The following is a 2,830-nucleotide window of genomic DNA, read 5'->3' on the forward strand; positions in this document are numbered from 1 at the left end:
GATATTATTGTTTATCCTGTATATAACAAGAAATACTTATAAACATCATATAATTTAAAAGGTATTGACAAAATGAAGAATTCTACCACTTGATTTAATTTTCAGTTTAATTAATATTTCATTCTAAGTGTCTAATTTGTGTTTGAGAAGCTCTGGTGGCCTAGTGGTTAGAAATTTCATAGTAGCCTCGAAGACGCAGTTTGAAGTGTGCCAACAGTTGTTTCACAGAAGAAGTATGGGCAATCTCTTTTGTGTGATTTACTGCCTCTGAAAACCCACTGGAGGGTCAGGAGTGAGTCTGTTCAGACTCAATGGCACACATCACCACAATAATAAGTGTTAATTCAGGCACAGAAATTGTCCATTTTAAATTTATATGTCTATACTTGTTTTATATGAGCACTTACACAATGCCCAGTAAAAGAATATGGTTTCTTTGATTTGTGTTGTATTGAAGTTGTGAATCAATCTAATGGGTGCTCCAACAATGTATTTCCCTTCAAAGGGTACCAAACACTCTTTGATCAAATGAGAAAAGATCAAAGTTTCAGTCTGTTTTAAAAATCCATAAAAATATATTTGAGGGTTTTTTATTTCTCCTTGAGTTGGTCCTTTGATGATCTATTTTATTAAAGCAAAAGGAAGGCAATTAATACTGTAACACAGACAGTAGAGCTCTGCAAGTGCCAAGTGGATGATATTTCACTGCAGGTAGATTTATCGTGACACTGAGTGTCAGCATTTCCAAGTGAAAGTCATCAGTGATCTAAGGACATGCATTCCCTTCAGATGTCAGGGTTGTCTCATTTTTGTCAGTCAGGAAATTCATTTTTTATGGTTGATTTTACTGCAGTTTAGTTGCTTGTTTGATTTGTGAATATCTTAAATTTAAATGAACATATCAAAGCTTTCAGAAAAGACTGAGTTGATTCTAAGACGGAATGGCAAATACCCTATCAAGGTGCATACCACAGACTTCAGGAACTTTCTATCAATGACAAAATCATCAAAATCAAAATGATCACTAAATGTCTTTGCTGATGTTATATCACAATTCTGTATCATCAGCAATTCAAATTCTGTAAATAGTGAGCATTTACTGATGTTCTGTTAGAAAGCTAGTACACACTGGTTTTAGAATTTACTTTTTTTTTCTTGCTGTCAAAATATCATTGTCTGTCTCTTTAAAAAATTATACAGTTTTCCACTTATGTCTATATATACCAGATATAATATTATTATTTAATTTGAGTTTTGAAAATTTCAACGTACTTCTCAAAAACCTCATCACCACTGAGTCAGAACCAATTCCTAGCTGACACTCCAGTAGATTTCCAGAGGCTGAAAATCACAGGAAAGGAGGCCCATCTTTATCTGTGAAGTCAGTGTTATATTTAAACCAGCAGAGAGGTGCCATCTTTGAATTAGTAGTGCAACTCTATATAAATGTCTGTGAAAACAATGCATTCACATAACCTCTACTTAATAAATCTTTACATTATTCAACTATAAAAAAATTATACAGTTTTAATGACATGCTATATTATATAGAATGAATTATAATTCTTGCAACTGAAATGGAGGTAGGGAAAATATTAGTAGAATAAAAAAAATAGAGTGCTCAAATAAAGAAGTTTCCAGTTATATATTTGACTTAGATTCACCTAAATGATAGAAGCGGCATATATGCCATTATTCCTTTAAAGAATAGATCATAACAAATCTTAGTTTCAGTCTCTAAGCACAAGTAAGAAAAATATTACTCACTTGCGGAGATGATGGAGCCAGTCAATATGTCTTCCTTTACCTCCCACATATTAGTTTCTTTTCTTAATTCCTTGTCTTTACCATACAATCTATTATTCAATATCCAAATTACTGCTAATAATTCTCTCTCCTAATTACTAAACTAATTCTCTTTCTCATGTATAGTCTTAAGTACTTTAAAAAGATTTGCAAAAACTTTATATCAATATTTGAAAGCAGGTTTTGATACTTCAATTTTTCAGTTGCAAAAATTAAAGCTTGTGGCATATAACTACCTTGCCTAAGGAAAGATTGAAAATTAAATAAGATTGTGTCTGATTTTATGATCTGTGCACTTTCAACTGTAAAATACTGACAATCAGTGGGTTAGGCAATTAAAATATCAAGTGTTTAATTGTAAAATATGCATGATCAAGATAAAATTGACATTTCTGACATCTTCATCTTTTAGAACTCAATATCAGCACTTATCAAGCATACTTTAGTGAGTGTGGGCAAAATGATTCCTTCTCACACAATTTAGAGAAATATTTGGATACTAATAATATTTGGGGAATGAAATAGATATTGATCCTCCATGCTAAAACCCTGAAATCATTTGGATATAAAGCCATTTTCCTCCTCATCCTCAAAGCAAAAACAAATACAAAAAACAAACACACAAAAAACCCTAAACAACCTTCCCTGCTATTAAGCTGATCCTGGCCCACAGCAAACTTCTGTTACTTTTCCAATGCTAGAGTTCTTTATGGTCTTCCCTCTCCCACAGTGTAACTAGCTAGTGGATACTAAACACTCACCTTTTAGCTACTGGTATAACATTTTAAATATCATACTACAAAAGATATTAAACCTTTTTGATGGTGGTGTGCCCAACAGAGTTGGAATTAACTCATAGCTAGCTAAACCTCCAGCAGGTTTTCAAAGGCAATAAATTGCATGGGAGGAAATTTCCCATCCTTCTTACAGGAAGCAGCTGAAGGATTTGATCTGAGTACCTTTGGGTTGGAGCACCGTATTTTACCAAAAGGTCACCAGAACTCTCTATTATACCTTTGTTGTT

The sequence above is a fragment of the Elephantulus edwardii genome, unplaced genomic scaffold (genome assembly GCF_000299155.1).
Source record: "Elephantulus edwardii isolate Elephantulus edwardi_28Jun2011 unplaced genomic scaffold, EleEdw1.0 scaffold00119, whole genome shotgun sequence".
Taxonomy (NCBI): Eukaryota; Metazoa; Chordata; class Mammalia; order Macroscelidea; family Macroscelididae; genus Elephantulus; species Elephantulus edwardii.